The sequence below is a fragment of the Lissotriton helveticus genome, chromosome 3_1 (genome assembly GCF_964261635.1).
Source record: "Lissotriton helveticus chromosome 3_1, aLisHel1.1, whole genome shotgun sequence".
Lineage (NCBI taxonomy): Eukaryota > Metazoa > Chordata > Amphibia > Caudata > Salamandridae > Lissotriton > Lissotriton helveticus.
Genome location: NC_136061.1, coordinates 94,137,958 through 94,152,512, shown reverse-complemented (window position 1 = coordinate 94,152,512; position 14,555 = coordinate 94,137,958). Strand labels below are relative to the sequence as shown.

Here is a 14,555-nt window from a genome sequence, read left to right as displayed (position 1 = left end):
TACAGGAGTCCCAATTAGTAAACGAGGAATGTATACAAGTAACGTGTGTCCATGGAGACAGAAAACTGTATCCATTGGCGGAGGTGTTATTGGCTATAGAGGGAGAGTCCCAACTAAGGAAGGTAGGGGTTGTACCAAACCTCCCTGAGACAGTCCTGTTAGGGACAGACCTACCCAGTTTCCATGACTATCTACAGGCATATACCACATCTCCTCCCTCTGCCCTCTGGTTTGATAGTGCCCCTTTCTACACAGAAGTAATAGAAGAAACATTCCCTAAAACGCAGAAAACCCACAGTGAAAAAAGGAGGGAAGGAGCTAGGTATCTTCAGTCAGAACCCCTCGCACCCTCTCCCATCTTTACCTCCACAGAGACACCACAAGAGACAGGACTAAGCTTCCGGGCCGCCCAAAGAGATGATACCACGTTACTCAATGCCTGGAACCAGGTGCAGGAAGACCAGCCAAACCAGGTAGGCCCTTTTTTCTGAGTAAAAAAGGGACTTCCATACCGGGTTTCTCATGAGGGGGACAAAAGAAAAGAACAGTTGTTGGTGCCACATGTGTTGTCCTTGGCCCATAGCCAGACAGGGGGTGGACATTATGGCAAAGAGCAAACCTTGAAATACTTGTTACCAAAGTTCTATTGGCATGGGGTATATCAGGAATTAGCCAGGTACTGTACTAACTGTCCCCGTTGTCAATTAGCTAACACTCCAGTTATCCCCAAAGCCCCGCTTCAACCTCTCCCCATTATAGATGTTCCTTTAAGAGCATAGGGATGGACTTGGTAGGTCCCTTGATACCCTCTGCAAGAGGGCACCAGTAGATCCTTGTTCTGGTAGATTACGCTACCAGATACCCAGAAACCATACCTCTTTCCTCCGCGACCACACCAGCTGTAGCCCATGCCATGGTTACGTTTTTTTCTCGAGTGGGGTTCCCTCAGGAGTTAATAGACCAGGGAACCCCGTTTATGTCTCCTTTAATGAAACAGATATGTGCCATCCTTAAAGTAAAGCAGATACGCACGTCAGTCAATCACCCTCAAAGAGATGAGTTGGTAGAAAGATACAACTGCACAATTAAGACCATCCTAAGGAAGAGCATAGACAAGGCAGGGAGGGACTGGGACCGGCAACTTCCCTTTGTCTTATTCGCTATTAGGACACACGAACAAAAATCAATGGGGTTTTCTCCCTTTGAGCTCTTGCTTGGCCGACAGCCCCGGACCCCCCTGGACATGGCCACAGAGAAGTGGACAGAGGAAGAAGACGAGGGCAAACCTCTACTTCAATATTCAGTCAGTCTGAAAGATACATTGTCTACCCTGTGGGAGGAGGTCCATGTGAATATGGAGAGGACTCAAGCTAGACAAAAACAGCAATATGATCATTAGTCAAAGTTTAGGGAGTTCAACCCAGGAGACCAGGTACTCCTGGGGTCTCTGAGCTGGGCAATAGCCCAGCTCAGAGAAAAAACTTACCTGTAACCTGGCAGGACCTATACAAAATATTGGGTAAAGTAACCCCCGTGACCTATAGAGTTGATGTCCCACATAAAAAGAACGAGGGACTGATATACCCTGTAAATCTTAGTAAAGCCTGCGAGGGACCCCTTCCTGATAATCCAAATACAGTTGCCTCGATAAGCCACATAACCATGGAAGTATCATTTGTTCTCCAGGGACCTAGGGAAGACAACCCCATCCAAATAGGACCACAAGTAACAGCAAAACAAAAACAGAAGTTGATCTATGCACAAAATATGCCTCTGTCATATCAGGGAATCCTGGGAGAACTACATTAGTAGAGCACGATATTGTCACATCAATAACCCAACCAGTTAAGCTAAAACCATATCGAATACCTGAAGCAAGGAGGAAAGCAGTCGATCAGGAGATACAAGCAATGTTGGAAGCAGATATAATCGAACCTTCCCACAGTGCCTGGTGCTCTCCGGTCGTTCTCGTTCCAAAACCTGATGGGAGCATCAGGTTTTGCATAGACTTTCGTCAGGTGAATGCGGTATCAAAGTTTGATGCCTATCCAATGCCCAGTGCGGATGATTTAATCGAACCACTGGGGGAAGCTCGGATAATGACAACCATAGACTTAACCAAAGGCTATTGTCAGATACCTTTAACCGCCTCGGCCAAAGAAAAATACGCTTTCTCAACACCAATGGGTTTATATCACTTTAAAGTCCTGCCTTTCGGACTTGATGGGGCCCCTGCTACTTTTCAGAGAATAATGGACACCATACTAGCCCCACACCTTCAATTTGCAGTTGCCTATCTGGACGATATTGTCACCCATAGTCCAAACTGGGAAACACACTTAACTCACCTGGAAGCAGTACTACGGTCTTTACAACAGGTAGGCCTTACGCTCAATCCCAAAAAAAAACACTCTTGGGACTGACCGCATAGAATAGCTAGGATATACTATCGGTAAAGGATGTATAAAGCCACAAGTCAGCAAGATAGAAGCCATATCCCAGATACCCCGGCCTTCCTGTAAGAAAGATGTTCGTTCATTTCTGGGGTTGGTGGGGTATTACAGAAGGTTTATCCCTCATTTCTCAGAAATAGCTAGTCCCCTCACTGATTTGCTAACAAAAACCAACACAGGGAAACAACTCCTTTGGGCAGCCTTCCAAGAATAAAGCTTCCAGGGACTAAAAAGGATTCTATGCACATCCACAGTGCTTACCTGCCCAGATTTCAAAAAGACATTTGTCCTTAAAACCGATGCCTCGGGAAGGGGTCTGGGGGCTGTTCTCTCCCAACCAGATGACTTTGGAGACCTGCACCCTGTCCTATATCTTAGTAGGAAGTTGTTTCCCAGAGAAACTAGATATGCGACAATTGAAAAAGAGTGCCTAGCACTCAAATGGGCCACGGAGGCACTCCAATATTATCTCTTGGGGCGTTCCTTTCTAGTTCTGACTGATCATGCCCCTCTCACTTGGCTCTCTTTACATAAAGACTCTAATCCTAAAGTCTTGCAGTGGTTCCTTGCATTGCAGTCCTTCACCTTTGAGGCCATACACGTTCCAGGAAAACTCCAAACTAATGTGGATTATCTCTCCAGGTTCGCGGTCTTAGAATGGCCCGACCCTCCATTCGGAAGGAGAAGGCAATGTGATCAAGACCCACTCCCGGGCGACGCCGACCTACCCAACATGGCCGCCGCCGCCGAAACAGGAAGTGCGGTTGGCGTCCAAGCGCCCGATAATGAAACAGCGGCTGGGACGCCTGAAAAGGGCGACTGGCACGGAGAATGGCGTTCTCGGAGCAGGAGGAGGAAGACGCCCCCGGACCGGAGGACAAGCAGCAGAGCACAGCCTGGGGGGAAGCAGCGAAGGACATGAATGCGGTGTGCAGCAGCGGAACAGACAAGGAGCCCAAAGATAGCAAGGAGGAGACGACGAGGGAAAGCAGCTCCAGGAGCACCGCGCTCGGGACCAGTGCACTCCCCGACGGTGAGGAGGCGTGGTCTCCCATCACCACAGCCCAGGAGGGTCGTGGCAGCAGGCAAGTACCCGCTGCATGCTCGGGACTTGTAGGGGGGCTGTGGGCTCGTATACTGGGGCGTCACTAAAGTGACCTGTTGTTTTTCCCTCACCTTAGGCACAGCACAATAGGGACTGGTGACGGTACACTAGCCGCCACCCTACCCCTCCCCCCCCTCTCTGTTTAGTGCTTAATGGAAGCCTGAGCCCGTGTTTTTTTTCTCATTACTTTTTGGGTCCACCCTCTCCTACGACGACAAGAAGCTGGGGGGAGAGAGACAAGAAGTTGACAGAGAAGGCCCCCACATCTACACTGTTTATTTCCCTATTGACTGCCTATTGTGTTACTGTCTGGACTGTCCTAATGTTAAGAAAGTAAAACCCTGAGGTTCTGCTAATAAACCACAAACACCAACCTATATAGTCTGGGACTATTTTAGTATCAGAAAGGTGGGGTGACCGATCCCTAAGACTTAGACGACCACAAGCTAATACCGCCATACACTTTGTGAAGACTCTGGGGTAGTGGTGACTCCGAATGGGATTACCTTGAACTGGAAGTGTTGACCCGCTACCACAAAGAATTTGCGATGAGCGGGGTAGATTATAGTATGAAAATAGGCTTCTTCTAAAACTCTTTTCGGAGGCTTTGGGGACGAGTCAGAAGGCGGGGCGTCGGAAGCATGATCTAGGTGCCAACCGGGGCCCGAAGCCTTTTTTTAATGTGGCGTTAGATCTTGGGATGAGGGGGGGATATTTTTTGTTACGTTAGCAAGTTCTTATAAAGCGCACGTACACCAATTGGTTTCATGGCACTGCTCTAGAAGGTGTCGGGACCCTGGTGACTACTTGAAGGCTTGACTGAACTACCAAGTCTTGCGGAGCCTCCTGAAACTCAGGAGGTCTGTACAAGATCTGATTTCGTAGGGTAGGGAATTCCAGTAGCTGGGAGCTAATAAGGCGAATCTGGCACCACCTATGCAGTTCAGTTTGAAGGAGGGGATAGATCGAAGATGCTTATGTGCCAAATGCAGGTTGCATGTTGCGATGTGCTTTTGGATAAGGTTATCCACAAATGTGGGGTTCCTACCGTTCAATGACTTGAAGACAAGGCAACAGGCCTTGAAGGCACATCTCTGGGGGATTGTGAGCCAATGTAGCTTCCTCGTGAGGGGAGTGCCATGTTGCCACCTTGGTTGGTGAAAAATCATTCTCGCTACCTTATTCTGTACCAGTTTCAATCTGTACTCACAGTACGTTGTCCATGTTGGATGTCTTCCTCCTGGTCGGAGTCTAGCTCCGAGATGGGGGATCGACTCCTGCTCCTCCTCGGTGCCCATGGCATTCCCAGCCTCTTCGTCAGATTGTTGCCCAAAGATGACTGGAATGGAGCTTATGTGCTGGCTCTGCATGTCGCAATGTCGAGCCCGACTGTTGAAAAGATCTTTCTTGGAGCGGAAAGCCCGACACACGTCGCAGTCCTGTTCTCTGTGTTCAGGAGACAAACACAGGTAACAAACTGTGTTGGTGCGCGGATATTTCACTTGATACCGAAGGCAGAATTTGAAGGGAGTTTGTTCCATCAACTGCCGGTTTGGGCCAACGCGGGTAGGCCCGACGGCCTTCCACAAGCTTTCCAATCGAAAGATAGTTTTACTAAGTAAATACGATACGCGATTTATTGGGAAACGCGATCGGAAACAACACAGCCGATGGGGAGTGTCTTGCGCACCAAGGGAAACCGAAGGAACGGTATTGAAACGGAGCGCAGCTATTCACATTCGAACCCGATGGCGGAAAAAAAACAATCCAACAATGGAGTCGATGCCCATGCACACTATCACTGAAAGGGGGAGTCACCTACGTCGTGAGTGGAAAAGACTTCTTCAAAGAAAACAAAGTGCAAAATCCGGACCAAACTCTAGAGGGCGGGCTATGCAGAGCATGTGATCTACAGCTCACATGCCTCAAACACTTCTTTCCAAGATGATCCAGCTTCTTGGATTCCCTATCTGGGGGAGCAGTAGGGAACGCGTCTTTGGATGTTGAAGCTTGGACCACTAAGTCGCTCATCGACCAAAGCTTGCTTTTACCTGCCGTGTCGGACTTCTAAGGACATTGGAGGGATTCTACTGCTGTGCTTGATTTGGTGGAAACCAGAGGGCTTTACTGAAACTGTTCACGGCCCCCACTCCGCGGGTGCCGTTCACGGGGCTTGGTCTCGGAATCCCCACACACCGAGGGACTGCGAGGCCCAGCAGGCTATTCCAGCCACACCTGCAGCCTCTTCCCTCGGTGGTCACGCCCCTGCCTGCCTCTTTATTACTCTTCGCGGCCCCAGCTCCACGGGTGCTGCTCATCGACCAAAGCTTGCTTTTACCTGCCGTGTCGGACTTCTAAGGACACTGGAGGGATTTTACTGCTGTGCTTGATTTGGTGGAACCCAGAGGGCTTTACTGAAACTGTTCACGGTCCCCGCTCCGTGGGTGCCGTTCAAGGGGCTTGGTCTCGGAATCCACACACCCGAGGGACTGCGAGGCCCAGCAGGCTATTCCAGCCACACCTGCAGCCTCTTTCCTCGGTGGACATGCCCCCCGGTTGGTTCACTATAAATCGCCTCATTCGTCCCGCGACGTGGGACGCGCGTGGGACCAGCCGGGCTAAGCCCGGGCAAAGGGCAGGCCGTTTGTTGCCGTCCGAGGACGGTTGAGGCCGGGCTGGGCCATACCATTTGACTCCAGGTTTTGTGTCTATTCTGTTAGTATAGTTTATATATTTTGAGAGTTATTGTCCATCATTGGGGCTTGTTGGTAATTGCTGATTTGCGGTCATGGCTTTACGATCAGGGAAAAGTAGAATCGTTACCATGAACACCAATGCAGGTATGGTTACGGGCACATTGGATCAGTTTTTCAAACGGGCTACTGGTATTTTAGAGAAAGAAATAGCTTTTGAAGAAAAGCGTTTGTCAATAGACATCTTAACGGGCCTTCTTTGGGTGCGATCGGGTCTGCTGTAACACCGGCCCACTGTAACGAACCGGTTGTTCTGGCAGATACTAGCCCAATGCCTTGTTCTTTGGAAGAGGGGTCAGGTGGTTCTGTTACCGGCTCTATGCTGGGCTCAACCTCGCTTATTCAATCTTCCAGTGACTTGAGCCACAGAACATCCACACCAACGCCTCCACCCCCTGCTCCCCGGACAGAACAAGACCAGTTGTCGTAGGAAATAAACAAGAAATGTATTGTAACTCCTAAGCAGGGAAAAAACAAGAAAGGGGGAGGCAAGAGGTTGGGCGGTGGTAAAAGACCTACAAAAACCCAAAATCCCAGGGATGCTCCACAGGTTATAGCTCAGTCTCCTATTTTAATCGATACATTAACTAATACTGTTCCACCACTGATCCAACAATCTTAATGAGGTTCTTCTTGCCAAAATGGAATTATTAGTAAGGTCTCTAATACTACCCTTAATTAACCGAACAAAATTAATTAAAGAAAAATTAGACCAGATAGAGCGAATGACGAAAGGGAATACTTCAAAACTTGATGCTTTAATTAGGGGCACAAAAAGCAAAGATGTCAGCCACTCCAACTATATCCTCAGGAATTGTTAAGCCTTTTAAAACTGTTCAACTTGCGACAAATGTAACTCCCGCGGCTCAGAATATTCAATTAACCACAGGGGAAAAAGGTGTAGCAAGTAGAAAGACCCGAGCTACTGAGGCAGATATGGTGGATGTCTCTAAACAGGTTCCAAATCCAAAACATGGGGTTAAACAGTCTTCGATTAATGCACCTCAGGGCAAAGAAGTGCCAAGAAAGAGGCTCCAGCGGGTAAATCTCCCCCCGGAATCTATGCCATTGACTATTATTCTAACAGGGGTACCAGATATTAACCCAGAACATCAAGAATCAGACAGAGAACTAAAGAATAAAGTTGTTTTTTGGCTTAGCAAGAACAGGCGATTACCCCCGGGTTCTAATTCAGAGATCCTAGGTGTGAGGCGAGTGGCATGGTTGGGCCATAGCACTAAGGATCTCGAGGGAGATTGCATAATCGTTAATCTTAGAGACACTTGGGTTGTAGATTACATACGTAGGGAACCAAGGTTTGCTAGATTAGGTGACATTCAATCACTAGGCTTAGATTATTTCTACCCCCATGTGATTCCCAGCTTGCCACAACTATCACAGAACTTTGGTAGGGGTAGACATATTGGTATTAACAGCTTGGATTGGCTACCACTAAGAAATAGGTTTGACCCACTCATGGGATTGGAGGGGGCGGGGGGGCTGACTCTGGAATACCTGCTTTCTTAGCAGAGGGATGGAAGAAGATGATAGGGATAGGGATAGGGGTGTTAGCCCAATGAGGTCAAACCCAGATGAAGTAGTTGGAACTGGAGCAGAGACGGTCAGTAATACACATCTATATTATAACTCGTTGATTGTTCCCTTAGTAGCGGCCAGGGGAGCGAAAGATACGGCTGAACAAACAGTAAAGGTATCTTTGGACCTAGATAATACCGATATTGCAGTAACTCAGGGTGGGAGAGCTAATACCAGACAGGTAGAATCGGCACCCTTGGTTGAGGACACTAGTTTACTAGCAGCAACCTTGAGCGAGAGTGATGCGACTCAACCGAAAGTAACAATATCCCTGGGGGAAGTAGATAGTCTGGCCGAGGGTTGCCCTTTCCGCCTGATTTCATGGAATATAGATGGTCTTTCCCGGAGGCTAGAGGACCCGGTATGGTCAAAATTCGTTGAATCTTTTGACATAATTTGCCTCCAGGAGACTTGGAGAAGAGGGGACCATAGCTTGGATGGATACCAAACGTTTAATGTTCGTGCCGAACCCTCACATGCTGGAAGAGCTAAGGGTGGCCTTATGACAGCTATCTCTGTGAAGTATAACATGATAAAAATTGTCACACTGGTGGAATCCCCCTGGTACCAAATGCTTATGAGTAAGGACTTATTTCCAGTGCCTTTCCTTTTGGTATTACAATATATTTGATACTCATGTCACATCGGTCATTGAAAAATTACAGGATGAGATTGCTAAAGTAACCAACGCCATATTCCCTCTTTTTATCATGTGGGTAGGAGATTTTAACTGCATTTTGTGCAAATTTAGTGGCACCAGAGTCTGTGGTGTGGCAGATCTAAGTGACAACCCATTGGCACACTTTAAGCACTCAAAACAAGGGGATGCCTTAAATATCATTACGATTAATGAACTCTGTGTCCTGGATAGGTCTAATTTTTCCAGACCTTTGGGCATACCCACCTTTCAGGGTATAGGAGGTTACATGAGCGTAATCGACTTTGCTATGGTCTCTAGAAGGTATATTCATCTTGTAAATGATTTTCAGATTGAAGCGAACCCTGTAAGCGACCATAACCCCTTAATTTTAAGTTTGAGTCGTGTTCTTAAGAGAGTTCAGACCTTGGAAAAGCCAATCAAATTTAGCAAGAATCAGAGGGTCACCTTAAAGTGGGATAAGGTAGACGCAAGCCAACTAGAGGTGGAGATCTTTAAAGTAAACAAAGTAAGGATAGATGCTTGCTTAACCCCCACTAATGAACCGGATGTAATAATTAAGAATTTTGAGGCTCTTCTAGGCAATGTGGCATCCCACCTCTTAAAAACTGAGGGCAGGAAAAAAGGAAATGGTTTCAAATGGTTTGATGTAGAATGTTCCAGAGCACAAACTAGATTAACGAAGGCACTACACCAAGTACCACGGGATAGGGAGCTGGTTAGAAGGTCAAGGAAAATGTATAGAGATGCTATTATTAGGCGAAAATCAGATTTAAAGAAAAAGGCATGGGACGACTTAGGAAATGCTTCAGAACTTAAGGATAGCCGGCTGTTTTGGGAGGTAATAAACCGCCCATTCCTAAGAAGCGCTGAAAAGGATAACATGTTGGTGCATATACCAGGGGACACCTAGGAAGTACACTATGGAAGAATTTTTAACCCAAAAGGGGCGATCCTGTCAACTGCTAATGAGGGGGCTAGTGATTTTAATTTGGAGTCAGCTCTTACGCTTAGCCTTTCACTGACCCTCTCAGAGGTAGAGGCCGCCTTAAGGAAAGGTACCCCACTAAAGGCCCCAGGGCCGGATTCAGTCCCTTTGGATCTTTTTAAACACAACATTGAGGTATGGGCACCACTCCTATTACATCTATTTAGAGCAGTTGTGGTAAGACGTATTCAGACTTCCTTACAAGAGGCGGTAGTGGTACCGATATTTAAAAAGGGGGACAAAGGTGACCCCTGTTGTTACAGACCGATATCGCCAATAGATGCGTCTTGTAAGTTGATGGGAAGGGTGATATTGGCTCGCCTGGAAACCTGGGCTGAGTCAACAGGTATTATCGTGGATTCCCAGTACGAGGAGAAAAGAAACCACTGAGCAGTGCCTTAATTTGGCTTTAATTATGGGTAAGTACATGAGGGCTAAGCGTGGTTGTATCCACTTGGCCTTCATGGACTTATCCAGTGCCTTTGACACTGTATGTAGAGACAAACTGTGGCAGATGATGGAGTCCATGGGGTTTGAACAAACCGTTGGTCACCCTTCTCCGCAGACTGCATGCTGCCACAACAGTGAGGATCAGATTTGGCCAAGGCGGGGAGAAGACAAAGTCCATTCCATCGACTGAAGGTGTCCGCCAGGGCTGTATTTTGGCTCCTTTTCGGTTTCTGGTGTACACCAATGGTCTGGAAGGTTTTTTGTTGGAAAGTGGTGTAGATTTTCCCCAGGTTAACGGTAAACGGATACCGATGTTATCTTATGCAGACGACACGGTGTTAATGACCCTAACTGCCAATAGCATGCAAACCTGTTTGAATGCTTTTGAAGCTTTTATGCAAGGATTAGATCTAAGGGTCAATTTCACAAAGTCCTTTGCCATGGTCTGCGGCCCAAAAGAGGTAAAATCTCGCAGGCTTATGGTGAAGGACTCAAATATTGTGAAAGTTGATAGTTTCAATTATCTGGGGAACCTATTCAATAAAACCTTGAGTTGGGATCCTTTAATATCAACTTGCGTTCAAAAGGCTACGCAATCTATAGAGGCCCTTTTCCGCTTTTCAAGTAAAGTGGGTCAGAAGCCGGTTGCAGAACAAAAAACTTTATATAAAGCAAAATGCCTCCCGGTTGCAACATACGGCGCAGGCGTGTGGTGGATACAAAATTGTAATAAAATCCAAATTGTGGAAAATAAATTTATAAAGCGCCTATCTGTCCTATCCGGCACCTCAAACATTTTCTGTCACACTGAGGTGGGCCTTGAATTTGTGAGCGACACTATCCATGTCTCCCCCTTGCTGCTATGGAGCAAGGTTTGGAGTTCTGAAGAACTGAAACTCACAAAGGAAATTTTGCAAGATTGCCTTAAGCTTGATCATCCTGCGAAGATCCCATGGTTACTATATGTCAGGGAAACCTTTCACAAGATAGGTTTGGGACATATTTATCTAAAACCCGAAACTGTTGGTAGGGAGACCAAACTAACAATTAAAGAGGCCTATCGCACCAGACCGGGTATGCTGAGAAAGAATGAGAGTGTGGTATATGATAGGGGAAGGCTGCAGCAGCAGCCTTACCTATCATACATTATGCATACCCAATGGCATTTTTACTTAACCAGGTTTCGCCTTAACACGCTGCATTTTCTTTTTGCTTTTCCAAAGCAAGTGGGGTGGTGCGAGAGACTACCCCCCTTTCTCCTGTAACAACAAAGTTTCACAAAACACTCTGCATCTCATTCTTTTTTGTACCCTGTATAAAGATCCAAGAAACCGATTTATTAAGCATGTTTTGTTAACTCTTGGATCTCGCTACTACAAAGAGGGATATGAATAATTATGGTCGTTATCAACTCCAGCTATATGTAGTACTGTGCATAGCTTTATTAGATTGGCACGCACAATCAGAAATAGATATTGATCAGCATTACTGGTAATCACCGATTATCTTCTGATTTACATCTAGTAAATCAGTGTATAGATTGGTATCCTTATGGATTGCACATGCACTTTACAATAATCTTTGTTCATATATGTGACCTTTTATCCTAAATGTATCCTAAATGTATTGCAAACTTAATTTGGATATACAAGATGTTTTATGGATGCCAATATAACTGTATGGTCTTTTTAAATTATTTGTGTAATGTGTAATGTTCCTCTTAATTTGTTTATACTTTTAGGATTCCTTTTTGGATTTGAAATAAAGTTTGACTGACACTAAGCTCTCTTCGGTAGGGTGTTGGGAGAGGAAAATGGGGTCGCACGGAGTCGGGCGGTGGTGTTGGGCGATCATCCCATCCACAGGAGCCCCAGTGCTGGGCTTGGACCAGGTGCCCAGAAGGAAGTCTCAGAGGGCCTCATTGAACGGCAGAAGGGCCTCGAAAGAGGCCGCTGCCGGCTAAAGCACCTCAGTTAGGAGGCTAGTCATGACGTAGAAAGCTCAAGCTACAAGGCCTCAGCCGCCCTATGCAAAACCACAGCATAGGATGCTCCCTCCTCAGTGGCCACGGTGGGGGATCGAGGGGGAGGATGTCATGGTCTGGGGAGGTATCCAGACGACTGGCATCACCCAACTCCTCTCCCCAGCCCGGCTCTTCAAGCTGGTCTGCCAAAGGGTCCACAGACCCCTCAAAGTCCTCCTCATCTTCCTCTGGCTGCCACTCAGGGCGATAAGGAACGCCAGGGCAGAACAGTGGTACAAAAGATCCGGTTGTAGCCGGTAACGGAGACTGTCAACGACGGTCTGGCTCCGTCAAAGTCGAGGGGGAGGCTGGGGTCGACGTTGGCTTGGGACACAACAGGCGTCTGAGGGTGCGTCGTCGTCATAGGAGTCGGTGCCGGAGGAGGTGCTGTGCGATCGACCGGCACCGATCCGGAGCCAGGTCTGGAACCTTGGGCTGCTGGCATCGAAGGCCTAGAACCCCCAACAGAGTCGGCGGGGCCCAAAGGCGCGCCGGCGGAGTCAGGATGCCCAAAGAGGGTTTTGTAATATGTACGAAGTTGAGCCGGATCCCGGGAAGGGAGGGCAGCTCGGAGCCGACCCAACAGGCTCCAAAGGCGGAGCCAAAGGAGGACAACGACCTTCCGCATCCCAGGGAAGACGCGAAGAGCAATGGTGCTTCTTTGCCTTTTTTTTGTCCTTCGCCTTACCCGATGACGAAGATTGAGGAGAAATTATGGTAGTGATTCCGCAACTGGTCCCTTGAACGGGACCTCAAGCGAAGCGGACTGCTGGGCCTCCAGAAGCTTTCAGGACCACTCACGCAAAAATGTGGGTTCATTGCCCAACAGTCGGAGTACGACTTCAGGTCGTGGTTGCGCTCCTGGCACCACAGGCACACATGGTGTGGGTCAGTAACCAACATCAACTTGTGACAGGAGTCACAAGGTTTGAGCCAGTCTGACGATATGACATCCCTGTGCACCAGGAGTCGTTCAACTAGAAAAAGAGGTCGACAAAAAGTAAAAAAAGTATTAGTCAAAAAATGACTAAGGGTACCGCTCTCTCCGGATCTGCGTTGCAGGCACGGAAAAATAAAGAACTGACGTCAGCGGGCAGAGGCGGCGTCTAAGTATATACTGCGACATCATCCCGGCGATCACGCCGCCGATGAATGCGGAGTCGACCGACGTCTCATACCGATGCGCAGGGGTACTGCTTCAGACAAATTATCCGGACCCAGATTGATGCCTGGGGGTAAATCTAAGGTAAGGAAGCTATAACTAATAGTCTCTTTCAGATTGGAAACATTTGTCAGGACTGTATATAATTTTCAGGTCAACTACTACTACCGGAATCTGGCTGGTTTCCACTCTTTTCCAGTACTTCTAAGCTTGACATACAAAACCTCCCAGATCTAGGATTAGACTGGCCTATGGGGCAATCTGATAGTACCAGAAAGGCTGGTCAAACAGGTCAATGTGTGGGCCTTTTTTGTTGGTCTTTTAGGAGGGTTTTTATGGTTGATTTCCCTGATATTACCATAAACATTGCCAGCTGCAGGTACAAATGCACTAAGTCTCGCATACCTTGCAAAAATCCTATTAAGAGTGTTCTTAATGCATTTGATTCTCTAGAATGGAATTTCCTGTTTGCAACTCTAGAAAAATATAAATTATGCCCCGATTTTTTTACAGCTAACCCGCCTACTCTACACAAACCCTGTGGTGCGTGTGAAGTTGGGACCATACGTTTCAGCTGCCTTCCCGGTGCGGCAGGGGACGAGACAGGGCTGCCCATTGTTCCATCTCCTTTTCGCACTCGCAATGGAGCCACTGGCGGAGTCACTAAGAACACAGCTACACAATGGCATACCGCTGGGCGATCGAACACACGCGGTGTCGCTGTAAGCAGACGACCTGTTAATCTACTTAAGGGACATCACTCAGGTACCAGAACGACTAGCCCAAATCCTTCGGGAATTTGCGGTTGTATGAGGATTAAAAGTAGACATTGCTAAATCTAATTTATATACCTTTAAAGAGGATTGCCATGAGCCAGGCCTTATACTCAATGGTTTGAGTACAGTGGAGCGCTGATATATTTTGATACTTGGGCATAAGCGTGTATCGCCAGCCGCTGACCTTTTCGCCGGAAACTTAGGCAGAGCGCTGACGATGAGATCCCAGATGCAATTCTGAAGTACGCTCCCGCAAGTAGTGGTACTAATCAAAATGGTGGCCATGCCGAGATTCCTGTACTACTTTGGCAATCTGCCCAACTATGTCCCCACGTCCTTTTTTGCCACACTGGAGAAGATGGCCAGGGACTTTATCTGGAGCCCCAACCGGAACAGTGTGGCGATTAAAAAACTATCTGCCCGTTGACCAGGAAGGCCTGGCAGCCCCCGATTTCGAGCACTACTACCTGGCAGCCCAACTTCAATGGATCGCCAGATGGATGGCAGACCGCCAGCGAGATGATAGGGTGACCAGGCACCCCTCGTACATGCTCCCCCAGATCCTTGCGCTCTTCCACCCCGCACACGGGT

General features: G+C 47.7%; 1 protein-coding gene across 4 annotated transcripts in view; it reads right to left on the bottom strand.

Moving 5' to 3' along the window:
• PAFAH1B1 (platelet activating factor acetylhydrolase 1b regulatory subunit 1) overlaps positions 1-14,555 on the bottom strand; it is a 593,618-nt gene that overhangs the window by 278,704 nt on the left and 300,359 nt on the right. The window lies entirely within an intron of this gene.